General features: G+C 52.6%; 1 pseudogene; it reads right to left on the bottom strand.

Moving 5' to 3' along the window:
- Positions 1-278: 278 nt before the first annotated feature.
- On the bottom strand, positions 279-13,322 carry LOC147373220 (uncharacterized; annotated as a pseudogene).
- Positions 13,323-25,339: the final 12,017 nt, after the last annotated feature.

Genomic DNA, 25,339 nt, shown 5'->3' with positions numbered 1-25,339 from the left:
ACACTTTCAGTAACTCAGGCTGCATGGGACCTGTTCCATCGAAGCTCAATAAAGGAGGAACCCATCCGTTAGCATGTCACCTAGTAATTACTAAAGGCATAGGAAGAAATGAATTATTCCATGTGAACCTATAAGGTTCTACATAAATCAAGCCCCATCGTTGATTCAAAAGATAGGGGCACCTGCATTCGGTCAGAAAATGTCTGGTGGCAGCAATGGGAATAGTAACTTTATGGCGTACATGCATTCTTTCCAACGAGGAAAGCCAGAAATTCTGCTTATGCTTTCCCAGGCCTGCAGTCCTTGTTCATCAGAGTCCGAAGTGGGGAGTGCACAGCTCCATCCTTTGAATGAGGGGCTGCCTTTTTTAAGGCATCAAAAAGTCTTTCTTATGCCCCCGGCATCAGCAGCTGTAAAGACCAAAAGTCATCGCTTCTCGGAGAATCAGTAAGCATGACTTTCAAGGAAGCGCTAACACATCCATTCAAAACCGGAGCTGATCCTTGTAAAGAGGAAGATATGGCAAAGCAAATAGGTGGATAAATGGACACGCCTGAAAAATTGAAGGAAGTGCTGACCACTGTTTTAACATTATTAGGACAGATGAAAGCCCTGCCCAAAAGAAGAGTATCATTAACAAAAACATGAATGGGCTCATTCATCCAATCAACAGGCTGGAAAGAAGGTGGATTAGATAAATAGGCCCAGTCTGACAAGCCAACACAGCAAGCATAGCCACAAACATCACTATAGGAGTGGCCTCATATCTCCCCCTTTCTATTAATTCTTCAGCCCGCTGAGCGAGATGTTTTAGCTGGCCCCAAGTTGGTACCATGCTGGAGGCAGTTGTTGAGTACGATGACAGCAATGAGATGGAGCAGAATACCGCTGAAGTCGATCAGCATGTCTCTCCCGAAGGGCCAGGTGCCTGAAGCGATGTACTAGCGGTGAAGCCTCAGGTGAAGGGTCATTTGCCCTTTGGCTTTTCCTTGGTTCTCTCAGGTCTGGACTCGACGAGCTTCTGATCTCCCCATTTTCCCTTGGTCCCGGACTCTAGGACTCCAGGAATCTCAGTAACCTCAGGGGTCCGAACAGGAGAAGTGGAATCCTGTGGAAACACACAAGCATGCCCTCTCCCACAAGTTAGCAACACATCTGGCCCTTTTCACTCTCTGCTAAGGAGGTCTTTCACTTGACCAGGGACCGAGTCGTAGCCCCTTCAGGAATCTAGTGTCTCACCATTGCGATCTGCCCCTGTGTGTCTACATTTAAATGATTAATTACAAACAAAGCACGGTGTAGAACATGATGTGGAGAGGAAAACTTAAATTTTCTCCGTCTTAGCTATCTGATTTTTGAAAGTCTGGTGTGCCCTTTCCACTATGGTTTGACCTTGGGGATTATAAGGTATTCTTGTTGAATGTACTATGGAAAATTGTTGACAAAATCTCTTAAAAGCAGCAGAAGTATAAGCTGGGGCGTTATCTGTTTTTATCTGTTTGGGGAGTCCTATTCGGGAAAAGCAATGAAACAAGTGCTGAATTACGTCTCTTGATGCTTCACCTGATCTAGCAGAGGCTATAATATCATGAGAAAATGTATCCACGGTAACATGTACAAAGGACAGTTTTCCAAAGGCCGGGATATGAGTTACGTCCATTTGCCAGAGAGCATTAGGCCTAAGGCCTCGGGGATTTACTCCTAATGGTGGAGTTGGATTAAATATTGGGCAATTTAGACATAAGTTAACTATTTGTCTAGCTGTTTCCCTAGGGATATGAAATTTATACCTTAAACCAGCTGCATTTTGATGGTGAATTTTGTGAGAATTTTTGGCCTTGTCAATCTTTTTATGTAAGTTTAAAGCAATTATTTAGTTAATGCATCTGCCAAAGAAAAGGGCCAGGCAAGCCAGAATGGGCTCTAATATGTCCCACAAAATATTTTTTATCTCTGTGTTTAATCTCTTTCTGTAAATCAGATAACAAGGAGAAGATAGTAGTTTTATTTTCCGGAATATTAGCAGTCTCTATATGTGAACCGTGAACTTCCTGATGTTCAAGCTGGTTTTAGAAAAGGCAGAGGAACCAGAGATCAAATTGCCAACATCCGCTGGATCATGGAAAAAGCAAGAGAGTTCCAGAAAAACATCTATTTCTGCTTTATTGACTGTGCCAAAGCCTTTGACTGTGTGGATCACAATAAACTGTGGAAAATTCTTCAAGAGATAGGAATACCAGACCACCTGACCTGCCTCTTGAGAAATCTGTATGCAGGTCAGGAAGCAACAGTTAGAACTGGACATGAAACAACAGACTGGTTCCAAATAGGAAAAAGAGTACGTCAAGGCTGTATATTGTCATCCTGCTTATTTAACTTCTATGCAGAGTACATCATGAGAAATGCTGGGATGGAAGAAACACAAGCTGGAATCAAGATTGCCGGCAGAAATATCAATAACCTCAGATATGCAGATGACACCACCCTTATGGCAGAAAGTGAAGAGGAACTCAAAAGCCTCTTGATGAAAGTGAAAGTGGAGAGTGAAAAAGCTGGCTTAAAGCTCAACATTCAGAAAATGAAGATCATGGCATCTGGTCCCATCACTTCATGGGAAATAGATGGGGAAACAGTGTCAGACTTTATTTTTTTGGGCTCCAAAATCACTAGAGATGGTGACTGCAGCCATGAAATTAAAAGGTGCTTACTCCTTGGAAGGAAAGTTATGACCAACCTAGATAGCATATTCAAAAGCAGAGACATTACTTTGCCAACAAAGGTCCGTCTAGTCAAGGCTATGGTTTTTCCTGTGGTCATGTATGGATGTGAGAGTTGGACTGTGAAGAAGGCTGAGCGCCGAAGAATTGATGCTTTTGAACTGTGGTATTGGAGAAGACTCTTGAGAGTCCCTTGGACTGCAAGGAGATCTAACCAGTCCATTTTGAAGGAGATCAGCCCTGGGATTTCTTTGGAAGGAATGATGCTAAAGCTGAAACTCCAGTACTTTGGCCACCTCATGTGAAGGGTTGACTCATTGGAAAAGACTCTGATGCTGGGAAAGATTGAGGGCAGGAGGAGAAAGGGATGACAGAGGATGAGATGGTTGGATGACATCGCCGACTCAAAGCAGCAGCTGCTGCTAAGTCACTTCAGTCGTGTCCGACTCTGTGCGACCCCATAGACAGCAGCCCACCAGGCTCCCCCATCCCAGGGATTCTCCAGGCAAGAACACTAAAGTGGGTTGCCATTTCCTTCTCCAAGGCATGAAAGTGAAAAGTGAAAGTGAAGTAGCTCAGTCGTGTCTGACTCAGCAACCCCATGGACTGCAGCCTACCAGGCTCCTCCATCCATGGGATTTTCCAGGCAAGAGTACCGGAGTAGGTTGCCATTGCTGAGTGCCGGGGACCAGCCCCGGCTGATCCAGGGTATTCGAAGGAGAGACGGCGTAGGCAACGATCAGGAAACAACTGCTTAATTAAACGTTAATTAAGGATATAAAGAGTAATAGAATAAGGATAGCTCAGTAAGAAAATTCAGTGGAGAAAAGAGGCTGAGTGGCTTGGTTTACGCGGGAGACCAATAAAACTTCGAGACAAGAAGTTTGCACCACTTATGTAGGCCACAGGCGTCCTTCCGTTCTCCCGAAGGAGAGGAGACACTGAGGCCTCCCCGGTTGGATCTTAGAAGCCCAGGCATAATTAGTAAGCATGGTGGGTTCCGCGCTCCAGATGGAGACTCAGCCAGAGTGAAAGAGAGAGAGACATGGGGAGACCAGTATTTCAAGAAACTGATCCCCATTCTTTATTTTCCATGGTCTACTTTTATACACTGAGATGTTATGCAAAAGTCACGTGGGGTCAGCAGTCCTGACTTTTATCAAAGTCAGGTGCTTCATACAAATGTATACAGAGGTCTTAGGGGTGTTACATCATCTTCTGGCCAGGGGGGCCTGCTGACAATTTATGACCCTCTCCTTGTGACAGCGGTCAGTCAACCAGGACACTTATTTCTCCAGGGGTGATTATTCTTAAAACAGACACCACCCAAATAAAGTTACATTCCTATAAGGTGACGGTGTAGTGGGTTTTAGTTAAGAAAAGAATTTACTTAGCCTAAGGTCTAACGTGATTAATATCAAAGGTTAATACTTATTTCTTCTATATATTCATTAACGTGTGTAAGGGCAGGGGATGTGGAGACTTAGCAACAAACATTGGCTCAACAAATGAAAAACCCTTCACCAATACAATTTCTAATCAGCCCATTATACTTATCCTAATAGTTTTCTAACTTTTCTAAGGAACCTGTTTTTAGAAGGTTTAAAGCATCTCGTGCCTCTCACGGTTGGGAGGCTGGGAGCAATCACATGTGGCCGGACAAGCCTGTCAGGCAGGCTAGAGAACCTTTAGAGGAGTTTGTAGGTTAAAACACTCTTATCACGCCCAGGAATTATTATTAATTGGAGCTCTAAGTTAACTCCTTCTCCGAAAGAGGTGGTGGGGGACAGCCCCCCGTAAAGTCAGAGGTGTAGGTGAGAGCACAAAGTAGTAAAGTAGGCAGGCTCTGGTTATGGGGGTAGATGCTCGAGGATTTCCAGGGGGACTCCTGAGGCTCGATCCCGCCTTTGCGTATGTTGAGCCTCCTTCCTCATGACCTTTGCCATGGGCGGAGTACCTCACTCTGGCCCCCAACAGCTGAGTTTGAGTAAACTCCGGGAATTGGTGATAGACAGGGAGGCCTGGCGTTCACCGGGTCACAGAGAATCAGGCACCACTGAGTGACTGAACTAAACAGAAATTATAGCCTGCCAGGCTCCTCTGTCCATAGTATTTCCCAGACAAGAATACTAAAATGGGTTACCGTTTCCTTCTCCAACTATATAAACCGTATATTAACTATCATAAAATCGATAAACCACAAGGTTCTACTGTATAGCGTGGGGAACTATAGTCAGTAACCTGTGACAAACCACAGTTGGAAAAGAATATGAAAGAGAATGTGTACATATGTGTAACTGAATCACTTGGCTGTACAGCAGAAATTAACACAACGTGGTGTATCAACTATACTTCAGTCAAATAAGTTAAACAGAAAAAAGAGCTGTCCTTACAATAGATAAGCTACACGGTGTCAGGGGAAGTCATTGTGGGGTGACCAGGGGAAACTTCTCGAACATCAGTGCTTTAACAACATGTGTGATAAGAAGGATCAGCCTCGAGAGAATGCAAGGGAAGGAGCCAGAGGGAGACCCAGTCCAGCTGTACTGGCAAGTCTGGCAAATTCAAGTCCGCACAAATCTCCCCAGGCTGGAAGATAGAGCAGGGGGTTGGGGAGGGAGGTGCCTGCCAGGAGCTCAAGCAGAGAGGTGAGGTTGTTGCAGAGGCTGCCAGGGAGGAGGCTGGAGCCAGGGCTTACAGAAGAGGAGCCGGGAGGAGGTGAAGGGTCCCAAGGGAGCGACTGCCTTTGGTGATGGAGTCGGGCACCGTGGGGACAGGAGTGAGTGCTGTCGACATGGGAAGGGACTGTGCTCTTTCTGGCAAGAGCCAGCTCACCAATGAGTGTGAGGAGGAGGGGGTGGGTTTTAGGGACTGAGAGTAGAGGTGAGACGGGGTGCAGGTTTTGTCTGGCCATGCTCAGCCAGGAGACCCGAGCCTCCTCGTTGAAAGGGAGCAGGCAGGTTCACTTAGATTAGATTTAGCTGCTGCTGCTAAGTCACATCAGTTGTGTCCGACTTTGTGCGACCCCATAGATGGCAGCCCACCAGGCTCCTCCGTCCCTGGGATTCTCCCGGCAAGAACATTGGAGTGGGTTGCCATTTCCTTCTCCAATGCGTGAAAGTGAAGTCGCTCAGTTGTGTCCGACTCTTAGCGACCCCATGGACTGCAGCCTACCAGCCTCCTCCATCCATGGGAGTTTCCAGGCAGCATCTAAACCCAGACCTAAGCCAGAAAGACCACTAGGTGAGGAGACGGCAGTCTGAGGACAGCCAACCCCACAGCACCCGGGGGCTTCCCACATAAGGCTCGCCCAGGACGCAGCCCACGCAGGACTCTCCTGTTGGCGAGGCTTTGCCTCCCTGTCTCCTGTGGGTGGTGTGCTCCTAACCACTCCCCATTTGGCACTGCCCAGGTCGAATTGATTTTTGCTCAAAAAACTCAACATTTTTTTATATACTTGTTTATCCTTTTAATGAGCACGTGCTTAGTCGTTCAGTCGTGTCTGACTCTTTGTGACCTTGAGACCCTTTGGACTGCACACAGTTCAGTTCAGTCTCTCAGTCATGTCTGACTCTTTGCAACCCCATGGACTGCAGCACAACAGGCCTCCCTGTCCATCTACCAACTCCTGGAGCTTGCTCAAACTCATGCCCATCGATGATGCCATTCAACCATCTCATCCTCTGTTATCCCCTTCTCCTCCTGCCTTCAATCTTTCCCAGCATCAGGGGCTTTTCCAATGAGTCAGTTCTTCATATCAGGTGGCCAAAGTATTGGAGTTTCAGCTTCAGCATCAGTCCTTCCAATGAATATTCAGGACTGATTTCCTTTAGGATGGACTGGTTGGATCTCCTTGCAGTCCAAGGGACTCTCAAGAGTCTTCTCCAGCACCACAGTTCAAAACTATAAATTCTTCGGTGCTCAGCTTTCTTTATAGTCCAACTCTCACATTCACACATGACTACTGAAAAAACCACAGCTTTGACTAGATGGACCTTTGTCAGCAAAATAACGTCTCCGCTTTTTAATATTCTGTCTAGGCTGGTCATAGTTTTTCTTCCAAGGAACAAGCGTCTTTTAATTTCATGGCTGCAGTCACTATCTGCAGTGATTTTGGAGCCCAAGAAAATAAAAACTCTCTCACTGTTTCCATTGTTTCCTCACCTATTTGCCACGAAGTGAGGGGACCGGATGCCATGATCTGTTTTTTGAATGCTGAGTTTTAAGCCAGGTTTCCCACACTCCTCTTTCACCTTCATCAAGAGGCTCTTCAGTTCCTTTTCGCTTCCTGCCGTAAGGGTGGTGTGTTCTGCACACGTGTGGGCCTTGTTCCTGGAGCCCAGATTAAGAGTGTGTGTCTATGCTGAGTCTTTGCGACCCCATGGACTGTAGCCCGCCAGGGCCCTCTGTCCATGGGCTTTTCTGGACACAATACTGGAATGGGTTGCCATGTTCTCCTCCAGAAGATCTTCCCAACCCAGGAATTGAACTCACATCTTTTGTGTCTCCTGCATTGCAGGCGGATTCTCTACCACTGAGCCATCGGACAACCACAGAACATAAGCTGAGGAAGGTGGAAAGTGAGGACCTGAAAGGTCTTGTGGGTCGTGGCAAGACTGTAGGATCAGAGTCTGGGTGGGGGTCGTGGGGCTGGAGCCTCGCTGGAGTAGGAGAGCATCTGGAGTGGGAAGGGGCTAACACCCCTCCTGGGAGAGGGGCGAGGTGTGGCAGCAGTTTTCTAGATGTCAGAACACAAAGCATGGGGAGACCCTGACTCAGAGATCGGTTTTGGAGGGAGGAGCCCAGGTCACCAGCTCAGGGGCGGGGGCTGAGGCAGGTGGGTCAGACTTTGTCGAAATCAGGTGTGAGTGCCAGAGACCTCATTCTCCTTCTTTGAACAGAGGCCGCGATTCAGAGGCTAGGAGCCCCGGGGCCTGTCACAGGGTGACTGATCTGCCCCCAGTTCCTTCCGTGCCTCGTCGGCCTCTGTGCAGTGCTGGCTCATGCTGCTGCTTAAATTTATTTTATTATTGGAGTATAACTGCTCTACAACCTTGTGTTAGTTTCTGCTGTTTAACAAAGTGAATCAGTTATATGTATTCATATATCCCCTCTCTCTTTAGCCTCTCTCTCACCCCTCTAGGTCATCAGAGAGCCCCGAGCGGAGCTCCCTGTGCTGTGCGGTAGCTTCCTGCTAGTTATCTATTTCAAATGGCACCCCACGCCAGTGCTTGTGCCTGGAAAATCCCATGGACGGAGGAGCCTGGTGGGCTGTGGTCCAAGGGGTCGCTGAGGGTCGGACGTGACTGAGCGACTTCCCTTTCACTTTTCACTTTTCACTTTCATGCATTGGAGAAGGAAATGGCAATCCACTCCAGTGTTCTTGCCTGGAGAATCCCAGGGACGGGGGAGCCTGGTGGGCTGCCGTCTATGGGGTCGCACAGAGTCGGACACGACTGACGCGACTTAGCAGCAGCAGCAGCAGCAGCAGGGTATATACACCGCATTCTCCACAGCTGAACTGGGCTTCCCTCATAGCTCAGTTGGTAAAGAATCCACCTGCAGTGCAGTAGACCCCAATTCGATTCCTGGGTCAGGAAGATCCCCTGGAGAAGGGATAGGCTATCCACTCCAGTATTCTTGGGCTTCCCTTGTGGCTCAGCTAGTAAAGAATCTGTGAGGGAGGCCTGGGTTTGATCCCTGGGTTGGGAAGATCCCCTGGAGAAGGGAAAGGCTCCCCACTCCAGCATTCTGGCCTGGAGAATTCCATGGACCATATAGTCCATGAGGTCGCGAAGAGTTGGACACAACTGAGCGACTTTCACTTTCACAGGGTATATGTGATGCTGAAGCTCTAGTACTTTGGCCACCTGATGCAAAGAACTGACTCACTGGAAAAGACTCTGATGCTGGGAAAGATTGAAGACAGGAGGAGAAGGGGACAGCAGAGGATGAGATGGTTGGAGGGCATCACAGACTCGATGGACATGAGTTTGAGCAAGCTTCAGGAGTCAGTGATGGACAGAAGAGCCTAGCACACTGCCCTCCATGGGGTCACAAAGGGTTGGACATGACTGAGCGATGGAACAGCACGCTGTGCTCCCGATCAAGCCAACCCTCACCCTCTTTCCCTGTGGCCACAAGTCCATTCTCTACATCTGCATCGCCATTCCTGCCCTGCAAGGAGTCTGCTTTTTAAAGTGCATCTGAGACCATGGGGCACCCCCAGCTCTTCTGGCGGGGTGGCATGAAACAGACCCTGGGAGAGGGCCCAGGCCAGGCATTGCTGACTGTCCACCATGGGGCCACTTGACCTTGGAAGATCCAGCCAGGCACAAGCTGGTACGATTCTGAGACAAGGGCTTCTCCCTAAAAATGTGTGTTATGTGTTCAACCGACAGCAACAGTGTGACAGCTGTCCTTGGAGAGCGGCCCGCAGACTGGGGCCTAGTAAGAGTTAGCTTGCAGCATCCCCGTCTGTTTCCCAAGGAGGAGGAACCGCCTGCTGTCCTGCCTGCTGTTTTGTAAGTCAGGCGCTTTAGGGAGGACAGGACTTTTGCCATGGGAAGAGGTGTGGGTTTGGGAGCACCGAGGGCAGGGGCGTGTGAAGGGCCAGCCTCCCATCCTTCCCCCATCACCCACCTTCCTCTCTAGTATTTACAAGGCAATGTCTGATCCACAGGTGCTTCCCTGGTGGCTAAAGAATCTGCCTTCAGTGCAGGAAGACATAGGTTCAATTTCTGGGTGGGGAAGATCCCCTGGAGAAGGAAATGGCAACCCACTCCAGTATTCTTGCCTGGAGAACTCCATGGACAGAGAGGCCTGGCTGGCTACAGTCCATGGGATCTCAAAGACTCAGACACAACTTACCATCTACACTTGAGCCATAGAATCATACCTTCCTTGGAGCCAATTGCAGACCTAGGGTTGCAGAAGCTCAGACTCTTTCCACACATCCAGACTGGCGTCACCATGACCCTGGCTCTCCCTGGATTCTTGCCTGCCTGCAGGCCTTCCTCCGAGCAGCCTCTGAGGCCTTGTCCTGACAGAGAGCCTTCCAGAGTGAGTGAGAGGAGATGACAGAGCTCAAAGATCCAGCCCAGATCGGCCTGGCCTCGGAATGCAGAAAGGCTGCCTAGGTCCAGCCTGTACACAGTGGAGAGCTTCAGACATGGCCCGGGGACTTCCCTGGGGGTCCAGTGGTTAAGAATCTGCCTTGCAACGCAGGGGACACTGGTTTGATTCCTGGTCTGGGAAGGTAGCCCGTGGGCCGCCACTACTGAAGCCAGTGAGTCTAGAGCCCACGCTCTGCAGCAAGAGAAGCCACCACAATGAGAAGCCCCCACACCGCAGTGAAGAGTAGCTCCCGTTGCCACAACTAGAGAAAAACTGGTGCGGCAACAAAGACCCACCACTGACAATAAAACAAAACCAAAACCCGCCTCCTGGGGCTGTGGGCCAGTCACACTGCACCTTCACCCCTACCTGGGCTTTCGGGCCGAGGTGACCCTTGGTCCTCTCTCCCGGGCCCTTTCCCCACCCTCTTCCACTCCCCTCGCCAAGCCAGGGGGAGCCAGGCACATCCCAGCTGGACTTTGGATTCCACCACTTGCTCTGACCTTGGCAGGTCGCACAGCCTTGCTGAGCCTCAGTTTCTGCATCTGTAAAATGGGCGTGTGCTCCGCACCTGGAGGCTCAGTGTTCAACTCAGCGCAAAGCTCAGAGACAGAAGACACCCCAAATCTGGAATTTGGTGGGAAGTTGATGGAGTCTGAACAGTCTGTGGCTCATTAGGTACCTCAGTTTTGTGTTGAATGAGAGACACCAGCTTGTTGGTGCCCCCTAATCCCCTGAGAAGTGAACCCCTGCTTGTTCGTCTCAGGAACTAGTTCAGCTGGGAAAGGGGAGCACCCTCAATTCAACCCTTCTGGATGTTTCCCTCTTCAAAAGAGCACTCTGTCCACGTGCCTCATGCAGAGACACAACTCTGGAAACCAGGAGGTCTTCGCTGGTCTTTATATACATGCTGAGGAGGCACCGGTAATTTTGTTCCCACCCGTGGGAGTGCGTTTCTCAGGGGAGAGCCTGCTGACCGGCCACAGACAGGTTCTAAGCTGACTCTGGAGGTGGGCCTCGGGGTCCCTGACACTGTGGCCCCTGCGGGCGAGTCTGTGCACAGGGCTCGGGGCTTTCTTCACACTCTTATCAAGCATCTGAGGCCCCAAGAGGATGAAGACCCCACTGCCCTGTCTGTGCCTGGAGGCTGACATGAAGCAAAAGTCTGCTGAGGGCAGGAGCAGAGACAGGCCGGCCCAGCTGGGCCCTGCCCCACCCCAGCGCCTTCTCCAGGGGCTTCTCGAAGCCCCTCTGAGGGCCCCTTCAGACAGGATCAGAGGCTATTTGGGTTTTTGCTGTGTGACTGTGGCCAACCCCTTGCCACTTCGGGCCACAGCCCCACCCCATCAAGACGTTCGAGGCTGGGCCTCGTGGGGCCTCACCACCTCCCACATGCAAGTGGCTGTTCCCAGGTTCGGGCGTGGAGGGGGCCCCCACGGGCCCCAAATGTCATCCAGGAGGTGAGGCTCCAGAGCTGGGACCTGTGAAGAAGGAAGGGAGGGGGTTCCGCAGGACAGATCCCCTGTATCACCCTGTGCCCTCTGCGTCAGCAAGGGCCCTGACACCCAGATGGGGCGGCACCCAGAGGGGCAGGGTCCCGTCATCTCTTGGGGCTGCACGGGGGCTGATCAGGACCCAGGCCTCCTCACAGGTCCCCTTCCCCTGGACCTGCTGTGGTTTGTAGATGGCACAGGAGTCGTAAGTACCTGGGTCAGGGCTGAGAAACAGACCCTCCCTGGGAGTGTCACCGAGATGGACACAAGCCCACCTGGACCACGCGCAACAGTGTCCAGGAGGGAGTAAGTTCTCAAGAAATGGTAACGAGAAATGGTCAAGAAATGGTGTGACAGTCATCATTCCTGCTGCTGGTTTTTTTTTTTTTTTTCCTTTTTCATCATTGTAGAGAATCATTTTATTTTTTAATTTATTTTCATTATCTTAAAATTTTTTTTCTATGAGTTTTTATTGGACTATATATGCTTCCCCAGGTGGCTCAGTGGTAAAGGCTCTGCCTGCCAATGCAGGAGATGCAGGAGACTTGGGTTCGATCCCTGAGTCAAGAAGATCCCCTGGAGGAGGAAATGGCAACCTACTCCAGGATCTTTGCTGGGAAAATCCCATGGACAGAGGAGCCTGGAGGGCTACCGTCTGTGTGGTCGCCAGGGTCGGACACGGCTGAGTGAATGAGCACACAAATAGTTGCTTTCCGTTGTCGCGTTGGTTTCTACTCTACAGCAAAGTGAATCAGCTATGCGCTCACATATGTCCTATCTTTTTTTGGATTTCCTTCCCATTTAGGTCACCACGGAGCTCTGAGTAGAGTTCCCTGTGCTCTACAATAGGTTCTCATTGGTTATCTAGTTTATCCTTAGTAGTGTATATCGGTCAATCTCATTGTTACTACTATTAACTTTATTGTTTGCCAGGAAGTTTTCTGGGAATGCAGAAATGAATGGTTCATGGTCCCTGCTCTCTGGAAGCTTAGACATCAAGACATATGCGTGAATAATCAAAGATAGGAAGTCCTATAGCAGACAGAAATACAGGGCAATAGTGATTTTAATAACAGCAACAATAATAGTAGCGAGTACTATCGGGAACATGCTGTATGATAGCCCCTATGCTAGGAGTTGTATCTGGATTTGGTTTCATGCTTGCAATAACTCTGTGGGGTAAGGAATATTGTCACCTTCTCTTACAGATGAGGAAATCGAGGCTCAGAGGTGGAGTAACTGGTCTAGAGCCCACGGCCAGCAGGAGGTGGAGTCAGGGCTTGAACCTAGGCAAATTTCTTCTTCACTGAGACAAAGGGCACCTCCATTGGGAAGGAGGAAAGGGAGTCAGAGAGGGCTTCTGAGAGGAGGTGACCTCGATTTATTTACACATGCACATCTCGGCAGCCCCGCTTCCCCCCCAGAAGCAGGGACACAAGTGAGCTGACCCACATCTTGTCCCGAGTGCCCAGCGCAGGCCCTGGGGCAGGTCAAGGGGACTCGGTGACTTTGATGAAGGAATGTGTAAGGGGTGTCCACTCTGCCCCAGTTGTGGCCTCATGAAGGGCCTCGTTGCCAGAATTTCTTGCCCACTAGGACAGCCCGCTACCAGCCTTGCTCTGGAACACCAGGTGCCAGCCCCATGGCAGGGCAAGCTCCTCCGGGACAAGGCAGAGGGTGGAGCAGCAACGTGAGGACAGGTCCGTGCTGGAGGTGACCGCTTCCCTCAGGCTGATGTTCACAACAGGAGGGTCTGGCTTGTGAAGCGAGGACCCCACCTCCAACTGCCACCCTAGCTGGCTCCAGTCCCCACAGCCTTCAGCCAAGCCCACCTCCCACAGACCCTCAGATCAGCCCTACCCCCACCCCCCCCACCGTTATCACTGGCCCTTTCCTTTCCCCGTGAATCTCCATGAATCTCCGTGAATCTCTGCAAATGCTGGCCCCTAAGCTTCTTCCTCTGTGTGACTACAGAGCTCACCTTGGTGCCAGCCATCAGCCCACAGGTGACAGGAGCCGGGCCTAGATTGAGGAGGGGACAGATATTTCAGAAACTGTGTGTTGAGGGGTGGGAGGAACACTGGGGCCACACGGCTTGGAGAAAGGACCCCAAGTGCTTCTGATGCACCTTCCTCAGCTGGAAATCCAGCTTTAAAAACTGTGACAGTCTACTGTTGTTATTGTTCAGTCGCTAAGTCATCTCCAATTCTTTGCAACCTCATAAACTACAGCACGCCAGGCTTCCCTGTTCTTCCCCATCTCCCAGAGCCTGCTCAAACTCATGTCCACTGAGTCAGTGATGCTATCCGACCATCTCATCCTCTGTCATCCCCTCTCCTCCCACACCGTCAATCTTTCCTAGCAACAGGGTCTTTTCTGATGAGTCAGCTCTCTGCATCAGGTGGCCAAAGTACTGGAGCTTCAGCTTCAGCATCAGTCCTTCCAGTGAATATTCAGGATTGATTTCCTTTAGGATGGACTGGTTGGATTTCCTTGCAGTCCAAGGGACTCTCAAGAGTCTTCTCCAGCTCCACAGAGATCCTCGGAGGATGCAAACAAAACCGTGTGCACACAGGGCCCAGGGCAAGGAGCAGCTACCTCCGCAAGAGACTGAGCCACACCTGCGTTTGAGTGTGTGAGTGTCTCCTGTGGAGGCATGGAGAACTTCCACAGGACTGGGAGAAAGAGACTCTTGGAGGGTACAAACAAACCCTGGTGTGCACCGGGACCCAGGAGATAGGAGCAGCGACCCCACACGAGACTGAGCCAGATTTGCCCGTGAGTGTCCTGGATCTCCGGCAGAGGCTTGAGTTGACAGTGGCCTGCTGTGGGGTCAGGGGCACTGGCTACAGCAGTGCTGGGAGCAGCAGCGTGCTGGTATAAGTCCTTTTAAAGGAGGTCGCCATTACCCCATTACCCCTCATGGCAGGAGAGGGAACACAGCCCTGCCCATCAGCAGAAAATTGGATTAAAGATTTACTGAGCCTGGCCCTGCTCATCAGAACAAGACCCAGTTTTCCCCACAGCCAGTCCCTCCATCAGGAAGCTTCCACATGCCTCTTATCCTCATCTATCAGGGGGCAGACAGAATGAAAACCACAGTCTGTGCATGAGTTCTAGGCAAACCATACCTTTGACTATACGGATCACTGTTGGCAAAGTAATGTCTCTGCTTGTCAGTACGCCATCCAGGTTTGCCATGGCTTTCCTTCCAAGGGAAGTCTATGGTGAACTGGAACGTGTGTTTCTAAATGGAGGTTGGCCCACAGATACACTTAATTTTACTTTTAAAAAGCCCTCATATCTATTTAAAGAGATCTGAGGGCATTTTTATCCTGGCAACAGGTTCCTTTTGAAGAAGCTTCAAGGAGAGCTGCAGAGGGAGGAGGGGGGCAAGGCCAGCCTTGAGAACACACGCCTGCTTCTGGAACATCCAGCAATGAGGCGTGCCGGCTGCAGACGTGGGGTGACTCTGAATGCTGGTCATGATGGCCGTGGACTTTGGAGGGAGGAAGGCCCTCCCAGACGGGCCTTTGGAACAGCTGGCCTGCTTTCTGGAAGAAAAGGCAGCTGAGTGGAACCAGAAGCACCTGGACTGTCCCAGTTGGCAGGGCACAGAGGTGCAGGACGCAGTGATTTGAAACACCAGGATGCAAATAGCTGCCCCCACGTGAAGAGCCTCGGGTAACAGAAGACTCGGGTAACAGGGACGGAATTTCTGGCAGGACTCTGTCGCTAGAAACAGCCCTGAGACAGGGCGGTCCTGCCCGGTTACCCAGAGATGCCGGGGGTGGGGGCAGGAGCCACCGGCCAGCCTCCTCCTTGGTGCGTGAGATTTTAAACTTGCAGGAGGACAGGGCGGGGCTGGGGCTTGCCGGGTCTCTCAGGCAAGGTGGAACCAGCCTGGGATTGGCGGCCTCAGGGCCCATTGGTCATTACCAGATGAGTTTACCTCTTCCAAGTAGGAGTCAAAGCTTGGGGCCATAAGGAGCACACAGAGCCAATGCAAAGGACTCCTGACCTCTGCCAAGAACTTGGAAGAACACAGAAGCTAAAGGTCATTCCCCAAGTAATTCACCAGGGTGCTGGGTGAGGACGGGGCAGACCCACTGCAGGGCTCCGACAGCAGCCACAGACACTCAACCCCCCGTCCAGGCCTGCAGCTGCCCTGTCCACTCTCCTGCTCACTGGGCTGCACTGGAGTCTCACTCTCCCTTCTCTTCCCTGCCCCGGGGCCTTTGCTCCTATTCTTCCTTCCGTGCCCACCCCCTTTCCCTGCTAGGGGAATCCTCACTCAGCCTCTAAGCCCTGGGACGGCTGGCCTGTGACCCCCCCCATTCTGAATGCACACCAGCTGCCCTAGCTCCCCACCCGCCCAGCCTACCTCGACTCTCCTCCAGCCCGTCACTCCTGCGTGTGTGTTTTCCTCTGTGGATGGTGGGCTCCCTGGGGGCAGCCACCTGCTCACGCCTCTCAGAGACACCAGGGGTCTGGGAGGGAGTACGTACTGGGAGATATCAATTTCTACTTTGGATTCTAGACCTGTGTTCCCTTGTGTGTGTGTGTGTGTGTGTGTGTGTGTGTGTGTTTGGTTGTGGGTGGTCCTGGGCTTTGTTTGATGTGGTCGGATTCCTCCCCAGGGGCCAGAATCAGCTGGGGCCTCTGACTGACCCCCAGCTGCGGCCCACTCTAGAGAGAGCCTTGGGTTATTTGCCACCAGGCCAGGTAAGTTAGTTCAGGACAGACAGTGTGAACTTTCAGCTCACAGTATCTAAATCGAGGATGCTGCTAATGCAGGCTTCCCAAAGCAGCTCAGTTCTCGAGCCGGACAGAAGGACAAAGAGACCAAGAAATTCAGAGTCCAACCCCAGAGAGTAGGGCCTACAGAGGGTGTCACTGGATTAAACAATAGGGTATTTGTTCATGCAGAAGACGTGTCTGGATGGAACTCTTCTTATGGACATTTTCAAATACAGACCCAAGGGGAGTCTACGGCCATACCAGCCTGAATGCGCTTGATCGTGTCTGATCTTGGAAGCTAAGCAGGGTCAGGCCTGGTTAGTACTTAGGTGGGAGACCGAAGTGGAGAGGTTGGTACTGCAGACTTCACAGATTTTCACCTGGATACATCTGTGAACCAGCCATGGGCCCTGGTGGAGCTGCGTCTGGGGGCAGTTTAGGGGAGCTGGGTTCCACTTATAGAAGCCAGGCTCTCTTCTGGTCATGAGACATTTTAAACAATAGTGAGGAAGTGAGGCATGACATCCCTGTCATGGCCAGCGCCTTGCTGTGTGGGGGCTGGGGCATGTCACTCTCTGGGTCTCACCTGCCTCAGCTGGAATTGGGGGGCCTGACCTAGATGTTTTCCAGACCCCAGAGACATCCGGAGCTGAATTCAACACCTGTTCCCAAACCTGCTCTGTCCCCCAGATCCCTAGCTCAGTCTATGTACTGCTGTTCCCCCAGGCACCCAGAGCAGAAACCTGGGTGTTCCAGACTGCTCCCTCTCTTTCACCTCCCTCCAGCCACGGGCCCTGCCCCTTCTCCCTCCTGAGTGCCTTCTGCTGTGGCCATCTTAATCCCAGCCCCACCAGCATCGTCGTCCCTGCTGCCTACTGCACCAGTCCGAGCCATCGACAAAACAAAAAGACAGCCTGCTGAATGGGAGAAAACATTTGCAAATGATATAACTGATAAGGGACTCATATCCAACATATATAAACAGCTCATCCAACTCAATATCAAAAAAATTCTCAAGCGGGCAGGGGACCTGAATAGACATTTTCCCAAAGAAGGTATATAGAGGGCCAACAGGCACATGTAGAAATGCTCAACCGTGTTAATTATCAGAGAAAGGCTAGTCAAAAGCACACTGAGACATCACTTTACACACGTCAGAATGATGATCATCAAAAAAACAACAGCAGTAACAACACACAAATAATAATGGTGAGGATGTGAAGAAAAGGGAGCCCTTGAGCACTGTTGGTGAGAAAGTATATTGGTGTAGCCACTATGGAAAACCGGATGGAGGTTTCACACGCACACACCAAAAATAGAATCACCATATGACCCAATAATTCCATTCTTTGATATATATCCCCCTAACCCAAAAACTCTAAAGGAAAAGATACATACACCCCAATGTTCATAGCAGCATTATTTATAATTGCCTAGATTTGGAAGCAATTGAAGGGTCCATCAACAGATGAATGGATAAAGAAGATGTGGGACATATATTTCTCAGCCATAAAAAGGAATGAAATTTTGCCGTTTGTAGTCACATGGATGGACTTGGAGGGCATTATGCTAAGTGAAATAAGTCAGACAGGGAAAGACACATACTGGATGATATCACTTATATGTGGAGTCTAAAAAGTACAATAAACTAAAGAATATAACAACGAAGACGCAGACACAGATGTAGAGAGCAAACTGGTGGTTACCAATGGGGAGAAGGGAAGTGGGAGTGGCAGGATGGGGTTGGGGTTAAGAGGCACAAACTACTATGCATAAAATAAGTAAGCTAGGAGGATATATTGTATAGCACAGGGAGTATTTCATAATAACTATAAGTGGAGTATCATGCTTGTGCTCACTCGCTAACCTTGAAAACTTGTGAATCACCCCACTGCACGCCTATCATTTATGTGGTATTGAAAAGTAACTATATCTCAATGAAAGCACAGAAAAATTAAAAGCAGCTTTTGAGAGCTGGGAGGGCAAGTGGAAGGTGCATGCTAAGGACAGGAGAGGGGCTGGGAGCCTCCTGCCGCTCGGGACCAGCTCACAAGTCAGCGGCGGCCACGTCTTTTCCAAGGCTTCCTCCAACATCTGTCTGGCTGGTGGCTCCCTCGGGGGCGCCTCTGCAGTGTCCCCACCGCCTTCACACCCCTGTGGGACCATGTCGGCTGACGAGAGCGCAAGCAGGCTCCCCCCTGGCCCCCAGGGCCAAGCTGCCTTCTGCAAAGGATACATTCCTTTAAGGCAATAAGGGATGCATTCCTTTAATCCCCCCGCCCCATCTTTTCCAGGGCTGCCCACTGCCACTCAGGCCTGGGTGCCAGGTCTGCTCAGAGGACTTGCTGCAGGGGATTTTTTGGGGCCCCCCTTTTCTTACCTTCCATGTGGCTTCTACTGGGGGCCCCCATCTGTCTGTCTATATGGGCCAAACGTGCATGCCGGGCCCTCTGTCCGTCAGGGGTGGGAGGGCCGGGGTCGGGCAGGGCAGGCAAGGGCTGTGTCTTGCTGCCAGCTTGCCCTCTTCCCATGCTCCCAAGGGGGCTCCTCCAGAATTGGGGGTGAGCCAGCTGCATTTCCGTGGGCTGACACCTGGCCTGGAACAGCACCAGTGAGCCCCTGCCATTGCCGAAACTACTCCCTGGGGCAGGTGGTCGGGCTCCCCATCAGGCTGGGCTCAACACCAGGAAGGAGAGGTTTGGCTCCAGATGTGGCTCCCTGCGTGGGATCGGCAAAGCAGGGACCACCTAGCTCTGCCGAGGTGAGGAGGAGGAGTTGAGGCCCAGCTGGTGTCCAGACTGGTACCTGCTGTGCCCAGCACCCGCAGGGCAGCTTCACTGCTCCGGGAATCCTAACCTCCCTCCTCTTTCTGTGAACATGACCCATCCAGGCAGCCGATCATGCATCCTGTCCACCTTTTCTGAGCCCCACTTCCTCCAGGCACCAGTGGTAGCGTGGCCCCTCCCTCAAGGGGCTCATGGTCCCTGAGAGCATGCGGCATGTGTCACGTGATTAAAATAATAACACAACGGCAACGGTGGATTACATGCTGACCACATGTGAGGAGTGATGCCTCCCCTGCTCTGACTCATTCAGTCCCCACTGCGGTCCTACAGCATTGGCGGGGGTTTAGGCGACTCATTGGAAAAGCCCCTGATGCTGGAAAAGATTCAGGGCAGGAGGAGAAGGGGGCGACAGAGGAGGAGATGATTGGATGGCATCACCGACTCGATGGACATGAGTCTGAGCAAACTCGGGGACATGGTGAAGGACAGGGAAGCCCGCTGTGCTGTAGTCCATGGGGTCACAGTCGGAGACAACTGATCAAGCGAGCAACAACAGTGAGTGAGGAGGTATGGATCAGCTAAATTACCCAAGGTCACCGGCCAAGACGCACTCGGGGCAGAACAGGAATCCAGGCCACGTGTATCATTGTAAGCCAGCCAGGGTGGGCTGGCTGAACAGTTCATAAAGCACTTTGGGGTGTATTTATTGGTCTTTCCATTCTCTCCACAGATCTGTATGAATCTCAGGTAACCCATACTTCTAGGGAAAGGGGGCCATTCTCCTATGTTCTAATTCTTTGAAGATGATTATGCATACACAGGAGAGAAGGGGATAGCAGGAACGTGTGTCTCCCCTGATAAATCCCTCCATCTCTGCTCCCCAGGGGCATCAGCGTTATAGTACCTGTGGATCTCCCCAGAGATAGTTTACCCTTATATTCTCACGTGTTTATATTCTGTATAAAGTGAAAGTGAAGTCGCTTAGTCGTGTCTGACTCGTCGAGATCCCATGGACTGTAGCCTACCAGGCTCCCCTGTCCCTGGGATTCTCCAGGCAAGAGTACTGCAGTGGGCTGCCATTTCCTTCTCTATATTCTGTATAATTCTCCTTAAAAAAAAAAAAAAATCACTCGGATTTCCCTGGTGGTCCAGTAGTTAAGGGGAAATGGTTTCGATCCCTGGTCCGGGAAGATTCCATATGCCAGAGCAACTAAGCTTGTACGCCATGACTACTGAAGCCTGCGTGCTCCAGAGCCCGAGTGGCATGACTACTGAGCCCTTGATCCAAAGTGCTCGGCAACGAGAGAAGCCTCTGCTCACTGCAACTAGAGAAAGCCTTCGGGCAGCAACCGACCCAGCTTAAAAAAGGAAAAAAGAAAGAACAAGATCCAGGCGGCGGAACCCGATGTGCACTGAAGTACCCTGCTGCATGTCTTCCCCTCGGGTGCGCCTTTGTGGCTTCACCTACCCGCGCTCCTCTCAAGCCGGACACTCCCTGACGACGCTGCTGTTTGCCTCTGGACGAGTTTGGTTCTTTCTCGGGCCCCCTTTTCGGTGTGGTGCATCTTTTGAAATCGTTCCCTCTATGGTGTGAGTTGTTCTCTGCTGTGTGTATGTGCGTGTTCCTTCTGATCACTCGGAAGACCCGTTGTCAGCCAGCAGCGAGGCAGATAGGCACCATCAGCCCCGATCAGGCTAAGAGAGGGGCAGTGACCTGCCTGCGGTGGCCCAGCCTGGGAGGTGTGAGCCAGGACCCAGCTCAGATGTGCGGTCCCAGGCTCCGGCCAGCGCCTTCTCCGTAGGGCTCTTTATGGAGACAGCAGCAAGACCTGCCTGCCAGGAGTGGGGTGGGGGTTCAGCCATTGTGGCAGGATCCGGAGGCACATGGCGGTGTTCTGTCTTGGAAGGGTTGGGCTGACACCTGTGTAAATAGGTCGGCGAGGGGTCTGGGGGAGGTTTGTGAGCCACCTTGGAGACTGTGGGAGGCAGTGGGAGGCAGCTGCAGATGATGGGGTGAGAGGCGATGAAACGTGGCCCTGCCGGGCACTGGGGAGGAGGGAAGAGGTGAGATGCTTAGGGAACCCAGGGAGCTGGCAGGGGTGGGGTGGGAGGGGAGGCTCAGCATGCTCGATGCTTGATTTCCAGCCGCATCCCCGGGAGAGGATGAGAGGGAGTGGAGAGGTAGGGGGAGATTGTTCTAGGGGATGGAAAATTCAAGGCTGGGGGAGCATCTCCAAAAGAGATGGGGTGGGGATTTTCCTGTGGTCAAGGGGTTAAGACAATGTGTTTTCACTGCAGGGGGCGCAGATTCAAATCCTGGCCGGGAAGGAAGATCCCACAAGCCATGTGGCACAGCCGAAAATAAAGAGAGAGAGATGGGGGTGGGCTGAGCGAGGGCCGCCGCCTTCAGGAAGACAGGCGGGGAGAGAACCTGGACGATAACCTGGGGCCAGGAGAAGAGCACGCCCCTTCAGGGGGTGGGAAACGCACACCTGTTCCCAGCCGCCCCACCCGGCAGCCTGTTCATTGGGAGCTGACTGGGCACCTGGCTGCCCGGGAGCGGGCACCTGGCAGCCACAAGGACAGGGGTTTTCAGTCGCCCGCTCTCGGGGAAGGGTGCCTTTCCCAGTGGTCTGTGCTGCCCCCCAGTGGGCTCTGCCCGCCCCGCCCCCCCGCCGCATTGCCCTAGCCCACAAAGGTTGTCCGGCCACAGCCACCCTTCTCCTCCCCAGCAGGCCGCCCTTGGCCTTGGCGGCTGGTGAGTCTGCAGAGCTCTGTCCTGGCCCTTCTTCCTCCTGCACCCCGAAGGCCTCCTAAGCCCAGCTCCCCAACCACAGGGAGGGGGAAGTGGTGGCACAGACCCCAGCCCAGTCACCATCTTTCATACACGTGCATCTTTTGCAAAACGCTTGCCAGTCAGAGGCAGACGGCTCTTCCCTTTACACAGGGGCAGAGATAAGCTCATAGAGGGCAGGGGATGCACTTCAGCCCTGCTGGGCTCAGTGTCCCGCCCCCCCCCCTCGGTGTCCCCACCCCTACAAGGGAGGCTGGAGCCATGGGGAGGCCGAGGATGCCAGTCCCAGCTGCCCAGACACTGCCCTGCTTCCCTTCCTGGAGGCTTGGGCCCTTGGATCCCAGAGGGGCACGCCTGTAAGGGGAGGGAGGCCCGACTCTCATGTGTTCCCACACAACCTGGGCCCAGCTGCTAACAGGGCACTTCCTGCCCGGACCCCTGCCCAGCCTTGCCCACCCACTAGAGCTCCATCTGCCTCACCAGCCTCATCTGGAATCTCTTCCTTCCTGTCCATTCTAAGAGCCCCTCATCGAGTCCCAGGCACACCCCACGCTCTCCTGCCCGTGTGGTTTTGCTCTAGAATGCCCTGCTTGAATCTCTCTGCCTCCCTCCCTCCCCGCTCCTCCACCCTTCCAGGCTCTGCTCAAACCCCTCCTCCAAGCAGCCTTCCCTGATTGGTCCCCTTTCAGGGGTGAAGAGGACAGAGAGGGAAGACCAGCTTGTAGGGAAAAGGGCACTGGCTGTGGGCCAGCCTGGGCTTCACCAAGAGACCCCCAAGAGACTGGAGCGGCTCAGCATTCACACCCCTGTTTCTGTTTTTGCCTCACTGTGTGGCTTTGCAGGATCTTAGTTCCCGGGCCGGGAATTGAACCTGGGCCCTCAGCAGTGAGACTGCAGGGTCCTAAACACGGGAGCTCCTGGGAGTCCTCCGTAAGTCCTCTGTGGATGGAGGTGGACTACAGAGATGAGAAGAGGAAGGAAGACCAGCTTGGTGTTTGATCTGTAAGACGCATGGTTCCCGTCCCCTCAGAGCTCCAGTGGTCATCTTGAGGGGTGTCCCGGGCTGAGGGGTCCCTTTGTCCCATCTTGGGTGGGAGCAGGGGCAGGTAGAGGCCCCTGGCCTCTCCCCAGGGCTGGGGCTGGAGCATGGAAGTCAGGTCAGCACCCTGCACCTGGTGCCCTAGAAGTGGGCTGGGAGCGAAGGCTGAAGCGCTGGGTCACCGCACTCAGAAGTCCTCCCCATCCCAGGGCCGTCCAGTGGAAATCCACTAACCCAGACAGTCCCAGGCCACCCGCGGGCACCTCGCTACACTGAGGCCGTCTGGTTAGCAGGTCAGCCCCTGGGCTGCATGCTCCCCTTTCCGGGGCCGGGCCTTGGTGACATTGTGAAGAGCTGGCCCCTCTTCCCTGGCAGAATTGAGGCAGCATTTCAGGAGCAGGCAGGTCTGGAGGCCCAGCAACCTGGTCCTGGCAGGACCCTAACCCGATGTGTGACTCAGGCAAGTCCCTTGGCATCTCTGGGCTCCAGTCCCTTCATCTGCGAAAAGGGGATAATTAACCCCGCTTCATGACATCAGACGGGGGCTGCCGAGGAAGGGCTCTGCACCTGGCCCTGGAAAGGGCGGACCTCCATCCTTGGTCTCCTGTTGGACGCTGCACCCTGAAGGAGGCCTGGGGCACCATCCCAGCCCCTCCCCATCCTCTATGGACCTCTGCTGGGTCTCTGTCGGTCTCTCTGCCCTGAACACACTGAGAGAGGGACCTGGGACAGCCCTGCCGGCCTCTCAAGTCCCATCTATCCAGAATAGCTCCAACTCCCAATATCTCACAGGCAAAGTCTCCGCGCTGATGGCCTGAAGTCTTTTGATAGATACTCCGTGGAAATTGGGAGAAGGCAATGGCACCCCACTCCAGTACTCTTGCCTGGGAAATCCATGGACGGAGGAGCCCGGTAGGCTACAGTCCATGGGGTCGCACAGAGTCGGACACGACTGAAGCGACTCAGCAGCAGCAGCAGCAGCCGTGGAAACCATTCTCCTGGATTTCTTCAAGTGGGACTTGGATGGACTCTCCGATCCCAACACCCATCTCCCTTGGAGCTGGACTCAGCCGTGTTGCCTCTGGACTTAGTCAGGACCTACTGTGTCCAGCCTCCGTGTTGGGCAGAAGGGAACTGGCGGAGGCCCCGGACCTGGGCCCACCACGTGAGCCTGGTTTGGAGGTAAATAGATGACTCTGCACACACAGGGACAAGCGCTTTCCAGTCCTTGTCTGGAAAGTATCAGTTGTACTGATACTCTGTACAGTACTTTTCCCAAGTGTTGCTGGATTCAGGGCCGCTCTCGGTGGCTCGGGATTCTCTCCATCAGTGGATGCTAAGAGGTCAATTGACTCAGGCGACTAAAAGGTCAGGTGACTCTCCAGGTGTGCCTGTGTGTGAAGCGACACCCTCGTTCCGGAAAAGGTTGGAGGCTATGATGTAATGATTCCCCCAATTCACAGGTGGGAAGAGAGAGGCAGAGAGAGGCAATTACTTGTCTCAAGCCCCAGGGACAGAGTCCACTCCAGAACCCACGTAGGTGGGTGGCCGCTTCTTACATCTGGGTCTTGGGTCCTGGGTGAAAGGCTCTTGGAAGATCCCGGCACAACCCCAGGGACCAGATGCAACAGTCAGGATGGAGGCAGGCCTGAGGGTGAGTGGGCACAGGTTCTGCCCGTGGCCCAGCAACCCTTCCTGCCTCCTTCTGCCCTTTTGCCAGTGGCCTGGACCATGTGACCGGCTGGCGCTGTGTTTTCACAGCCTTTCACAGCCTTTCACAGCCTTCACCACTCTGCTATCCCTGCCCCGACGTGGTCCTTCATGCCGCCAGTCAAGCAGCCCATCTTCTCCTGTTTTAAGAATATGGGCAGTGAAGAAGGCAGATTTGATGCCTCTGACTCCTGTGCCGGTTTATGTCAGAAAGCCTGGCCTTTCCACCCAGCACTGCCCAGCCGCTGACCACGGGCCATTTCAACATCCTTCTCCTCCCTTGGTTTGCCACCCACAAAACTGCATTCCCAGTTTTCAAAGCTTGTAGAAATGAAGTCTGCTCTGTGAAACAACAGCCACCCAATCACAGTGCTCGCCGGACGTCTTCCCCATTGGGTGCAGACCTGGCAAGGACTCCTGGTGCCCACGGTGCCCTGCAGCCTGGCAGCCCCTTTTCACTTCCAACAGCTTGTGCCAGCCGCCTCCATCACCTAAGTCCATCTGGAGGCTTGTGGTCCAGCCAGAAGTCAGACCGTTCCGTAGCTCAGGTGGCGATCTTCACCCACTTTTAAAGGATGAGATCACTCATGGCTGGGAGAAGAATACAGTAACTTATTAAAGTTTACTTGTCCCCCTTTTAATGTTAAAAAGAGAATAGAGAGTGCAGGTCTGAGCCTCAGGAAGGCCTGACCGATCAATATCAACCCTTATAAAAAGAGACAGCAAGGGACTTCCTGGTAGTCCAGTGGCCAAGACTCTGAGCTTCCATATTGGGAGCTAGGGGTCCTAGGACCAATCCCTGGTCAGGGAACTAGATCCCATACAGTGCAACAAAAGATCGAAGATTCTGAGTACCGCAACTAAGATGCTACACAAACAAATACATATATTTTTTATTATTATTTTAAAAAGAGATCCAGGGGTTGGAGGAGCCAGGGGAAGTC

Source organism: Bos grunniens, chromosome 5 (genome assembly GCF_055505025.1).
Source record: "Bos grunniens cultivar Pamir isolate PY7600 chromosome 5, Bosgru_T2T1.0, whole genome shotgun sequence".
NCBI classification, from domain to species: domain Eukaryota; kingdom Metazoa; phylum Chordata; class Mammalia; order Artiodactyla; family Bovidae; genus Bos; species Bos grunniens.
Note: the sequence above shows the minus strand (reverse complement) of the source record. Positions and strands in the feature narration are given on the sequence as shown.